The sequence below is a fragment of the Schistocerca piceifrons genome, chromosome 1 (genome assembly GCF_021461385.2).
Source record: "Schistocerca piceifrons isolate TAMUIC-IGC-003096 chromosome 1, iqSchPice1.1, whole genome shotgun sequence".
NCBI lineage: Eukaryota > Metazoa > Arthropoda > Insecta > Orthoptera > Acrididae > Schistocerca > Schistocerca piceifrons.
The window spans coordinates 881945634-881959000 of NC_060138.1; the positions used below are offsets into that span (position 1 = coordinate 881945634).

Below are 13367 nucleotides of genomic sequence, written 5' to 3' on the forward strand. Positions count from 1 at the left end.
ATGATCCTACGTGACCAATACGATTTCACTCACTTTCATTTACACTGAATTCGCTATTGCGACCATTTTATCCACCGTATCAACTGCGTGTCGAGAATGGAAATGGTCAATATCAAAATCTTGATGCAATGTAAAACGCAATGCTGTAACTAATATTGCTTTATATTCTTCAGAATTCAAGTATGGATTAATCAAGTCAAAGTTAAAACGGCAAACCGCAGAGAAGAAGCGCTAGATACACTCGCAATGGCGCAACGTAGAAGCTTAAACTGACCTGGAATGCATCATATCTTAAGAAATCTGTTGGATTGCGATAACGCTACCTATAACATTCCACCAATGTTCTAGAGTCCATCGTCGTTGTGGAAAGCAGCACTGCGTTATCATCGACGGTAACATGACAGTTTGTTAATCCATTCTTTATACTGCACGGCTCGTTTGTGGAACCGAAGTCGAAATCGCTTTCGACGTATAATAAAAGTACTGTATCACATTAATCTGGCACTTTGCCAATGTTCTTAAATTTCGTTACTTTGTACCCTTGACATTTTTCTACTAGATTTTGCACAATAGGAAATGACCCCTTAAATTGTCCCGAAATCTCAAATACCTTTCGGGCTACATTCTGATCACAAATATCGATATTTGCGTGAACGCAACACATTTATTGCGGACAGCCTTATGTAGTTTCATAACGTATCTCAGTAGTACAGGAGACCAATCTACTTTTCCTCTTCGACGGTCCTAAATTTTAGCAGTAAGCTATTGTGTATAATATTCTGCGTGGTGGAAATGTTCAACGATCTGCGTGACAAATGTCAAATAACTGTTCAAGGAGGCACAGTGGATATTACGCTGTACTCGTATTCGAGAGGAATGAGATTCAAATAATCATTCAACAATACTTATTTAGATTTTCTGAGAGCACCTAAATCATTTCAGCTGAATTAGTGGATGGTTCCATAAATCAGGTCAGGGCCGATCCAATCTGCGATTGTTCAACTGAAATTCGCCTCTAATGACACTGCCGTCGACCTGAAAATTACTTCCAGTAGTTAGTCAATCGACTACAGACAGCAGGGTCTGAAATCTTAAGATAATTACAGACCTGAACTTTCGATTGGGTTAATTAAGAGGAGGGAATATGAAAACATAATACTGTCATAACATCAATGACTGCAGGTCCTAATGATCATTAAAGAGAATCTTCTAATGCAATTCTTCAGGCTTCCCGGCGATGCGTTGTCATGTTGAATAATCGGGTTTCTTCCGATTATTCGCGTCTTTACTGCACAATATTTCAACTGCCTGACTCGCAGTCTTCTTCAGGTGCTGTCTGATACTCATTCCAGGGTGGAACGGGTACGGTGTTTATGCCTACGTTGTGCTAGGCGTTCCCTCTGCGGTCCGCGCCGCGTCATGGGTTGTGTCCGTGGTATGCGCCGACCAATGACAGCGCTTGTAGCGTTTTTTCTAGCGCGGCTGTTCCGGACGCCGTGCGTGCACTTTGTGATTTTTATCCGTTGTCAGTCTAGCTGTATTAAGTTCCGAATGACGACCATGCTATGCTAGACGTTTTATCTTCCTACTGTCATCATTTAAGTCCTCCTGTGATGCGATGTTCTGTAACCGTTGTATGCCGTGTTACGCGTTCCGTCCGAAGTCCTTGCCTGCCAGGAGCGGATGCAGTGTTATTTTCAGGTCGATAGTGTTCAAATTGCTGCTCGAGACTCGGAAGAACGTCCTCAGGTATTGTGTCTGTTGTCTAAGGTACCATTTCACGTGCGTACTTTGTTACATGTGCTGGGCTGTTTTCTCAAACTCCATGTACATACTTGTGTCCCTTGGGGTCTTGATGTTGCCTTCGTTGCGTCTTCAGAAGATCGAGTGCCGGGTTCCAAGCCGAGCTCAGCAGGAAACCGGTTACACGGTTAATGTGATTCTCCGCGGCCTTAAGCTCAACAAAATTCTTTGATGACGCTGTTACAGTACCTCGATGTTTGTGTTAAAATCTTGACATCATTATACTTCAAAGAATGATTGAATTCTAAACAATGCTCGGAAATCGCTGACTTGGGTGCCTCTCTCAGTCTGGTGTGTCTTTGGTGCTGTTTGCACCTGATGTCAACGGTCCAGGTCGTCTGACCGATGTATGCGATACCACATTCACATGGTACGTGGTAAATGCCTGTAGACGCAGGTCATCCTTCACACTTCCTAACAGAGCCTTAATCTTGGTGGGTGGATGGAACACGCTTTTGATGTTATTTTCGAGGAGAAATCTGCTGGTTTTAGCAGACATCGGCCCGGCATATGGTAAACATGCAACCTTCTGCCTTTCTTCTTGTACTTCAGGAACCTCTAGCTGGGTAACAGGGCGCAGTGCCTTTTGAACATCTCGAGAAGAGTATCCGTTTTTGTAGAACACAGATTGTAGACGTTCTATCTTCGTCGCTAAATTATCAGAATCTGACAGAGTTCGTGCCTAGAGAACCAGAGTTCTGATTACACCACTTTTCTGTGCCGGATGATGGCAACTGCTGGTTTGCAGGAACAAGTTGGTATGAGTAGGATTTCGGTACACACCGTGACTGAAGGTACCACCTGCCTTCCCCTCAACTAGTACATCTAGGAGATGGAGTAGTCCATCCTTCTCCAGTTACATGGTGAATTCAGAATTAGGATGTTGTGAGTTTAAGTGGTCCAAGAAAACATCGAGCCTTTCCCTCCCGTGGGTTTCAAGTGGTTCAAATGGCTCCGAGCACTATGGGACTTAACATCTGAAGTCATCAGTCCCCTAGAACTTAGAACTACTTAAACCTAAGTAACCTAAGGACATCACACACATCCATGCCCGAGGCAGGATTCGAACCAGCGATCGTAGCGGTCGCGCGGTTCCAGACTGAAGCGTCTAGAACCGCATGGCCACCTCGGCCACCTCCCGTGGGGTCATAAGATAAAAGTGTCTTCCACGTACCTAAAAAGGCTGGTATAGGCTCCAGTGTTTCGCAGCACACAGTTCAAAGGCCATTGTTGATCGTGGAGCTCCACATCACACGACCCCTACGTTTTCCTGTGACGACGCAACGACATCGTTAGTTACGATTGCAGTGGGCACAGCATCCCTGAGTTTTCACTGGGGATCAATAGAAACTTGTCGCCCGTCGACTGAATCGCATTTCCTGTTACACCAGGTCGATGGTTGGGTCCTTACATGGCGTCATCTACGCGAATGGCTGCACGAAACATGTTCCGCGCCACAGATGCAGGCAGGTGAGAACAGAGTTATGCTATGGGGAACATTAAGATTTAGCGACATGTTTCGATGGGATACCTCATCTTCAGGCCAAATGGCATTACAAAAACAACTTTACAATAAGGTCAGATTGATGTTACATAGTATTTTAGTATATGCTGTGGTCATCTTTGATCTTCAGGCGTGGCAGTCCCGTTGTGATGGGCTGTCGTGTTTCCATTGCACCACAGAACTGTTTGTGATCGTGTTTCAAAGTTTCTGTTATGTTAGTGACAATTTGTGAACAGTGACCAAGAAAGCCAAGAGAGTCACTGAAATTTAAACACCTCAGCGCATCACAACGAGATTGCCACGCCAGAAGAACAAAGATGACCACAGAATTTACGCAAAGACTAAGTAACATCAACATGACCTTCTTGTAAAGTTGTTTTTGTAATGCCACTTAGCCTGAAGATGAGGTATTCCCTCGATTCATGTCGCTAAATAAATACGTAATACAATAGTTGACCAAGTTTGTGACTGGTAGCGGTAATTTAAGAAAAAAACCTTTACATATTTCTTGAGACAGTCACGGTCGAAAACTAGTTGAAATGGCTTCAAATTCTACGTGAACATTACCGCGGACCACCCGCATCGCTTCATGCTTGAAGTCTCCCCCTGCAGCAATGACATCTTCCAGAAGGAAAAATGTCCTTGTTGTAGGGTCATAATCGTGCTACAGTTGTGTGAGGGGCATTGTAGTGAACTTACATTGATGTCTTTGTCAGCAGATGTGTCTGATCCGTACCCATTGGAACACACATCAGGTGCCAGCTGCGTACGCGTAACCCACCATCCCGTAATTTGACGGAGTTTGCTTGATCTGTGTGTAGACATCGGGCACCTCATCCTTCTGGAATCCTTTCTAGGTTTTGCAGAATCCATACCAAGCAGAATCGCTGGTGTATTGTGTTTGCATAATGGACCAACACGCTATTAAATAGGTGGCTATAATGTTTTGTCTTATCGGCGCAATTTAAATTTGTGCTTTTTTTTGGAAATTTGTGGTGACACTATATTCGTTCGAAAACAGTCGCTACCAAACGTCATTGTTTATTTACTTGATCAAAGATTTATATTTGATAATACTGTGTGTAACTTATTTCGTAGCAAACTAACTCGTACCCGCGGCTGCGCTCGCATATAAATATTTTTGTTATGATCAGTGATGGTGAATAAGTAATTTATAAATGTCTGTGTATACAGTGGGATAAATACGTATGTATAAAAAAATATGCCGTCCGTGTATAGGTACATAATGAATGTGTTTCTGTTATTGTGTTGGGCGTCGAATCAGAAAGCATGCATTATACACTGAAGTGCCAAAGAAACTGGTGTAGGCATGCGTATTCATATACAGAGATGTGTAAACAGGCAGAATTCGGCGCTGCGGTCGGCAACACCTAAATAAGAAAACAAGTATCTGGCGCAGTTGTTTGATCGGTTACTGCTGCTACAACGGCAGGTTGTCAAGATTTAAGTGAATCTGAACGTGGCGTTATAGTCTGCGCACGGGCGATGGGACACAGCATCTTCGAGGTAGTAATGAAGTGAGGAATTTCCCGTACGACCATTTCACGAGTTTACCCTTAATATCAAAAATCCGGTAAAACATCGAATCTCTAACACCGCTGCGGCTGGAAAATGATCCTGCAAGAACGGGCCCAACGACGACTGAAGACAATCGTTCAACGTGAAAGAAGAGCAACCCTTCCGCATATTGCTGCAGATTTTAGTGCTGGTCAATCACCAAGTAGCACCGTACCAACAATTCAACGAAACATTATCGATATGGGCTTTCGGGTCCGAAGGCCCACTCGTGTACTCTTGATGACTGCACAGCACAAAGCTTTAAGCCTGGACCATGAACGGGTATTGAGACAACCTCATTAATGCATTGACCCTACATGTCAGCAAGGTAGCGGAGGCTCTGTAACGGTTTGGGACGTGTGCAATTGGAGTGATATGGGATCTCTGATGCGTCTAGATATAACTCTGACAGATGACACGTACGTAAGCCTCCTGTCTGATCACCTGCATCCATTCATGTCCATTGTCCATTCCGACGGAGTTGGGGAATTCCAGCAGGACAATGCGACACCTCACACGTTCAGAATTTCTACAGAGTGGCTCCAGGAATAGTCTTCTGAGTTTAAACACTTCCGCTGCCCACCGAACTCCCCAGACATGAACATTATTGAGCATATCTGGGATGCCTTGCAACGTGCCGTTCAGAAGAGAGCTCCACCTCCTCGTTCTTCTATGGATTTATGGACAGCCCTGCAGGATTCATGGCATCAGTTCCCTCCAGCACAAATGCACACATTAGTCAAGTCTATATCATGTCGTGCTGCGGCACTTCTGCGGCTCGCGGGGACCCTGCGCTGTATTAGGCACGTGTACCAGTTTCTTTGGCTCTTCAGCGTATTTCCTAATTATATTTAAAAGATACTTCGATTCATTACATTAGTGCAGAGATAGAGTTTTTAGGAATTCGACTGGCTTTTGCAGTATTGGATGTGAGATTTTGTCACCATTGCAACAAATATCAACCGATTCGTCCTTCCTTCCATAATAGTGCCTACATTTTTTATCCATGCCCTTAAGGTAGCTCACAATCGAATGCAGCCTCATCAAAAGCCTCCCACATTTCATTGTAAAAGAACGACTCCTCTTTGTTGTACAGCGTTTAAATGATGCCGTCGTTGTGAGCTTTGAAGCATCTCGGACGCTGTAAGAGGCGCGTGACGCTCAGCGTCTACAATGCGACGGGCTTGGGTTTGTTCTAAGGATGTCTCTGTAGCTCTTAAGGCCGCTTGTCGTTCTGCATCCAAGTTCCGGCGGACCTGAGATTACTCCGAGGTTGCTGCATACGAATAACTACGGCAACTTGAGCTCTTTTGATATATGCAGACTTAAGTTTTCGATGCATATCGTAATAGTTGTAAAATATGGTTCTTGGGCTTATCGTCGAATTTTATTGTTGTATCTCCACAAAAACTCCCCAGCTAACTCACAATTATAAACCGCACGCACAGTAACATTGGATTCACACTGTCATGGAAGAATCTATAAACACTAAAAGTCGCGATCATTGCGCTAGCGTCCCCTGAATCATACTCATGTACACCACATTTAAAAATGTTCATAGTATTTAGAAAGGTAATACACCTTTCCAAAGTAGCATTTCGTCTTCCTCGGGGTTCAAGCGGTCACCATAACAAATTTCATCAGGATCGGTTCAGCGGTAGAATCGTGAAAACGTAAAAGAGTTACTTTCGCATTCAGTAATATTGCTGTTAGTACGGAAGTATGGTTGAAGCACGTTGAGGAATTCGTAAGCATGTATTGATTACGTCGAATGTTATTACGTAGAACGTATTAACGAGTGAAAGCATTTTCACAAATATGATAAAGTTCATAAGTGGAAGAATAAACAGGTTTTTCAAAGAATAATTTTTTCCTAATTCGCGTAATACTTTCAAATCGATAAATATGCTATGTGATCAAAAGTATCGTGACACCCCCAAAAAATACATTTTTCATGTTAGGTGCATTGTGTTGCCACTTACTGCCAGATACTCGATATCAGCTACCTCAGTAGTCATTAGACATTCAGAATACGGCGCTCCGCGGAACTCAGCGACTTCGAATATGGTCAGGTGATTGGGTGTCACTTGTGACATACGTCTGTACGCGAGATTTCCACACTCTTAAACATCCCTAGGTGTGTGTGAATTCCTAAGGGACCAAACTGATGAGGTCATTGGTCCCTAGACTTACACACTACTTAAACTCCCCCGTGCCCAAGGGAGGACTCGAACCTCCGGCGGGAGGGGCCGCACGATTGGTGACATGGCGCCTCTAACCACGCGGCCATTCCGCGTGGCAAACATCCCTAGGTCCACTGTTTCTGATGTGATAGTGAAGTGGAAATGTGAAGGGACACGCACAGCACAAAAGCGTACAGACTGACCTCGTCTGTTGACTGACAGAGACCGCCGATAGTTGAAGAGGGTGGTAATGTGTAACAGGCAGACATCTATCCAGATCATCACACAGGAATTTCAAGCTGCATCAGGATCCACGACACGTACTATAACAGTTAGGCAGGAGGTTAGAAAACTTGGAGCTGCTCATAAGCTACACATCACGCCGATAAATGCCAAATAGGTGTAAGGTGCGTAAACAATGGAAGAATGAACAGTGGCAAAACGTTGTGTCGAGTGAAGAATCGCTGGCCGGTGTGGCCGTGCGGTTCTAGGCGCTTCAGTCTGGAACCGCGTGACCGCTATGGTCGCAGGTTCGAATCCTGCCTCGGGCATGGATGTGTATGATGTCCTTAGGTTAGTTAGGTTTAAGTAGTTCTAAGTTCTAGGGGACTGATGACCACAGATGTTAAGTTAAGTGCTCGGAGCCATTTGAACCATTTGAGTGAAGAATCACGGTACACAATGTGGCGATCCGATGGAAGGTTGTGGGTATGGTGAATGCCCCATGAACGTCATCTGGCAGCGTATGTAGTGCCAACAGTAAAATTCTGAGGCGGTGGTGTTATGGTGTGGTCGTGTTTTTCGTGGAGGAGGCTTGCACAGCTTGCTGTTTTGCGTGGCACTATCACGGCACAGGCCCACAATGATATTTTAAGCACCTTCTTACTTCCCACTGTTGAACAGCAATTCGTTGATAGTGATAGCATCTTTCAACACGATCGAGCACGTGTTCATAGTGCACGGCCTGTGGCGGAGTGGTTACACGACAATGACATCCCTGTAATAGACTGGCCTGCACAGAGTCCTGACCTGAATGCTATAGAACACCTTTGGGATGTTTTGGATCGCCGACTTCGTGCCAGACCTCACCGACAGACATCGATACCTCTCCTCAGTGCAGCACTCCATGAAGAGTGGGCTGCCATTCCCCAAGAAACCTTCCAGCACTGATTTAACGTATGCCTGCGAGGGTGGAAGCTGCCATCAAGGCTGAGGGTGGGCCAACACCATACTGAATTTTGGCGTTACCGATGGAGCGAGCAAGAACTTGTAAGTCATTTTCAGCCAGGTGTCCGGATACTTTTGATCACATATTGTGTTTTGTACTACGTTCTTCCCCCGCGTTCAAACTATCTCTTACCAAATTTCGTTGAAAGTGGTTCAACGGTTTAGTCGTGAAAACGTAACAGAGAGAGTTACTTTGGCATTCATAATGTTAGTATGGAAGTGTAGGCTAGTATGGACTAAACACGTTGAAGATTGTATAAGCTCTGTATTCTAGCGGTTATCCGCGGCTGCGCTCGCCTATCAGTAAAATGAAATGAAATGTGCGTATTGCTTTATTAGCTGGGAGGCTCTGGTCCGGATTTCAGGAGCTTGGTGCATGTATTTTTATTTGACGCCACATTGGCGACCTGTGCGTCGACGATGATACAATGATGATTAGGACAACACACACATCCAGTCGCGAACGGATGAGAGCCGATCCAGGATCCCGTGACGAAGAGTCAGGTATGTTAACGACATGACCACGAACTGTCCATGTGAATCAGAAATCGTTTTAGAAGTTATAAGAGACGCATTACGCTCAGCGGCTACAGTGAGATTGATATTAATATGGCAGTACGAATTAAATACGTGGAGGGTTATGTGAGCATTGTATTCATTACGTCGAATCGTACTACGTACAACATACGAAAGAATAACAGTATTTTCACAAATATTGTAAAGTTCAAAGGCCAAAGAGTAAACAGCTTTTCAAAGAGTAATTATTATTTAATATGTCTTCAAATCATCAAATATGTTCTACTACATACTCTGTAAAGCAGCCTACGTTCTTTGTCGTATTCAAGCTATCTCCATACCAAATTTCATCAAAATCGGTTAAGCGGTTTAGTCGTAAAAGTGTAACAGAGTTATTTTCGCATTTATAATATGACTAGCTGTTATCTGAGGCTGCACTCGCAAATCAGTAGTTTTGTTATGATGAGGAGACATGAACCAGGGAAAACGCAGAGTATTACATCGATTCCCCTAATCAACAAGCCTGAGATGTTGTCGCCCACTAAAACTGATACTAGTCCAGGGAAAAGCATCTCACCTATCAAGGAGGCTGTTGTTATCCGTGTCAGAGGGAACCAAGTGCAGAAGTGTAGGGCGGTTCAAACATACAGCGAATTATGGCACTCCTTACGGCAATGGAGGTAAAGGATGGGCAGGATCACCTTCGTCACTCTGTCTGTAAGCCAAGATGTCTCGTTTAACATTATGATGTTGCTGTTTCGTAACTATTGAGACAACAAGGTGCAACCAACCGCAGATTGTGGCACGTGTTAGAACGAACGATGCCTGTTGTCTGGGGTCTGAGATTGCAATTGTACCATTTCAGCAATTGGCAGAAAGGATTGAGAAGACCAGAAATGATCGCAAAGCTACAAAGCGTACAATTTGCAGCATTGTCACCAAGTCTGATCGGGACCCACTAGCTCTGAGCCGATTAGAAGCTATGAACCAGAGACTTCGGAAGTTCTGTGACAACCTAGACTGTGATTTCCAGGACATATGGCATAGAGCTGGGAATTGAAGTATTTAAAACGATAATTAATCGAACGTCTACCGTTTTATAAAATAAAAAAGTTATTAATTTGATACTACCTTTACCGACGTTACTGATCTTTTCCTTTACCAAGCATCTGCCTATTTCACTCAGTCTGTTTCAATGTACTCTTTACTGTGCCTGATACAGACATTGTGAGCCAGTTACCACCAGACGGTATTTTAACTAAATTGGATTGCTCTCTCTTTAGAACTTATGTGAACGACAATAAAACATAAGTTACCACTTTGATCACGTCCATCAAACCTCCGTACAGCTTTTACACAAACAACATATATGTATGAGCATCCATTCGCACTCTCAGACAAAAAATCGTTAATGTAACAATAATAGATGTATACTATCATATACAGTTTATGGCAGTATATTTTATCTACTGGTCAATGTTTCAATTTTGATGCATTAGTGTCACGTAAGAATTTTGTTAGTTGCAGGTTTGTTATTATTTCGTACACTCTGTAGTCAGTTGCAGTTAATGAAATGTCGAAGTTAAATCACGAAACATTATCGTTACTACTTGTCCTGTGTTATAAATCTACATGATGAAAAATATACAGTCTGTCCTCAACATTTCTCACAAGTAACATGAAGTTAACTGGATATACAGGGTGATTAAACTTTCTCTACTTGATCCAGTGTAGACGAAAAACTATTTACCGTATGGGTAGCCAACGTTATAGCAATGATGTTGAGACTGTGCGCTGCAGCATTTTTGTATTAGTAGAGTTAGTTTCATCACTTACCGTTAGGCGGCGGTACTGGTACGGCGACTTAGGACTGAAACATAAGCATCAGTGTGCATTACAATTGCATACAGTCAACGTGGATGCGGTCAAGGTGAACATGACTTTACTCCTAAGGCTATTTTATCAAAGCAACAGCAATAGTGTTTCTGCTCTTCGCGAGTATCGGTACATTAAAGGAATACGGAAAGTCTTCTTTCCGCGCCAGAGTTGAAGAACATGATTTGGAAGTATGAATTAACTGGCGTTTTTGGAATTGTTCTTCAGATGCCGACGGCCAATTGCTCCACATATTGTTGAATAGGTTGCTGTTGGCATGGGTGAGAATGCTGAACGTAATGTGCGACATTCAAGCAGTGCACGATCCGTGCCGCGACAGCTGAACAGTCCGTGGTTCACCGTTCAAAAAGTGCTCAGAATAATCTCTAGTGAAGTTCCAGGGTGCCGTGAATGCAGATGGTCGTCAGATTGAGCAACGTTTGTGACCTGGAACGTAAATTAACGCAATTAACGTTACCCTCTCGTCTGGAAGCCAACGTCCTTGCCGCAGTGGTAACACCGGTTCTCGTCAGATCACCGAAATTAAGCGCTGTCGGGCTGGGCTAGCACTTGGATGGGTGACCATACGATCTGCCGAGCGCTGTTGGCAAGCGGGGTGCACTCAGCCCTTGTGAGGGAAACTGAGGAGAACATGATGAGAAGTAGCGGCTCCAGTCTCGGAAACTGACATACGGCCGGGAGAGCGGTGTGCTGACCACATGCCCCTCCATATCCACATCAGTGACGTCTATGGTTTGAGGATGACACGGTGGCCGGTCGGTACTGTTGGACCTTCATGGCCTGTTCGGGATAACTTAAGTTTTCTCTTCTGGAAATTAAAATGTGATCCATTCAGTAGTTTATTCGTTATTTCTCTTCCAATGTCGTTACAAATGTTTCCACAAATTCGTCATTGCCCTACGTAACTCGCTTTTCATGGGATCCCTCTCAAGTAGCGAAAGTTTAATTATAACTACAATGAACATATACCGAAGCTGTTTTGTACTACCTGTGATAATTACAATGTCTGTGTGTTCTACTAAAGTCGGACAAACTATGATTAGCTGGAGTTTATTTTCGAACTGCGAATATAATTTACTTTCGTTGTCTCATTTTCTACAGCATTATATGTTTTGGCGTTCAATTTATTCACTCGTATAAATTGATTTAGTGATGATGACGACGTTCCGAGTCGTAGTAAAGACCTTTTTTATTGTTTTCGGACTGTTGTCAAAGATGTATTTCTGAGATTTTCCACCTCTGGCTGTAGAGCGTCCATTGGCGCCGGATGCTGTATGGTGTATCGCTGGACTGCTCTGCCGACGCTGAGTAGAGATGACTACGAAAAGTGCGGCTCTCCTGTTCAGATTACCAAACCTAAGCTGAAAATTAACACAGTGAAGATCCACCTCCGAACATTAACTCGATGTACATTTTACATCTCGAAAAGGCCAGCAAAAACTTCAGGACTGATTTAGATGAAGTCTCTCCGTGAAACACAAAAGCGTTTTCTGACAATGAACACCCGCACTATTGTTATAGCTGGAGAGGCGAAGTGAACATTTATTGAAAACTTAACTTACTACAAGAAAATGCTTACTGTGACTTCAGAAATAGTGAAACAGTTCTAACTTGGTTGTAAATGTTTACCAAATGTGTAAAATTTAATCTCTACCGAGAAACCGTTCATGCAACCTTTCACAGTTCATATACACGTCTTTCTATACATTGAGAAGTAAGAGTATTCTTGATTGTTCTTGCCACTGTTTTCCACCACACGTCTTCAGTGAGATAATGAACAGTTAATAATCTCCTCAAATTTGATGTAGCTGCTGATAGCTATTAAACAAAGCTGATCTCTTCAATTCTTCTCTTCTTTCTTGAATTTCTCATTCTTCATCACTTTAATTCGTGTTCTTCTTCCGACTCTCAATCGATCCTTCTCCTTTCTTGGTCCTCTTCCACCGCCTCCGAATATTTTAAATACTCAATGCCCGGCTAAAAGATCTCCAACATGTATTACTCTGTCACACACAGCATTCTTCATTACATCGCCAATGTTTCGCCTTAGCTTCAGTTTAACTCAAAAGCCACGCGTCAAATTTTAAGCATTACTTCAAAATGCTTCTTCTTTACCACATTATATGACAGTCCCCGCTCTAACGAATTACCACTATCCACGCTCTTCAGACTGTCTCGTGACAGAATGACCGTTAGATCCTATACAGAATTTTTAGCTGAGACAGCTCTCATTTAGACAATAATATACCCTACAGCTCTAGAACAAAAATCCGTTCCCAGCGATTCGACGAAAGCAGCGGTCTCACCCGTCTGTAAGAAGGGCAGCAAATTCACAAAACTATTGCGCTGTCTCATTGACATCCTGCAGCGTTTTCGATGAATGTTTGGTCACCCATCACACAGCACTCTCATTTCTAACTCTTCGTTCACATGAACTGCTGGTTATGAGGGCAGATTTTGGCAGACAACGAGGTACGGACCAGCTTAGGGAATCGGCGGAAATCATAGGCTGCTGCCCTCTATGATGAGAGTAATGAAAAGTTTGTACCATGCTAGGACAATTGCCTTTGTCGGAGATGCGAGTATGTAGAGAAGTAGCCGGAAGGTGTCGCTAAATGTTGCAAATAAAACATTTTTTATTTTCACTGTAGCTTCCATTT

General features: G+C 43.4%; 1 pseudogene; it reads left to right on the plus strand.

The window, feature by feature from the left end:
- Positions 1–11178: 11178 nt before the first annotated feature.
- On the plus strand, positions 11179–11296 carry LOC124722988 (annotated as a pseudogene).
- The last annotated feature ends 2071 nt before the right edge of the window (positions 11297–13367 follow it).